Genomic DNA, 294 nt, shown 5'->3' with positions numbered 1-294 from the left:
TCAAAAAAAAAAAAAAAGATAGGGAATCAAGGATGGGGGGAAAAAGCAAAACATACAGGAGACAAGAAAGAGAAAATTATTTGCTGACAATAACATGTATGTTGATGTGTTTGATTGAGACAATATACAGTGTACTCTGGATGGAAAATCTCATTTTGTATGCTGTAATGATGTACAGTGAATGAATGTAAACAAATTAAAATAAAAAACAACAATAATAAAGAAAACTAAATAAATTTAAAAAACAGTATTCATTTACAACCGACACCCACATAGGAGTTCTGACTGCAACTT

Source organism: Tupaia chinensis, unplaced genomic scaffold (assembly GCF_000334495.1).
Source record: "Tupaia chinensis unplaced genomic scaffold, TupChi_1.0 Scaffold143610_2, whole genome shotgun sequence".
Classification (NCBI taxonomy): Eukaryota; Metazoa; Chordata; class Mammalia; order Scandentia; family Tupaiidae; genus Tupaia; species Tupaia belangeri.
The sequence above is the reverse complement of the archived record's forward strand: the minus strand, read 5'-3'. Positions refer to the sequence as shown.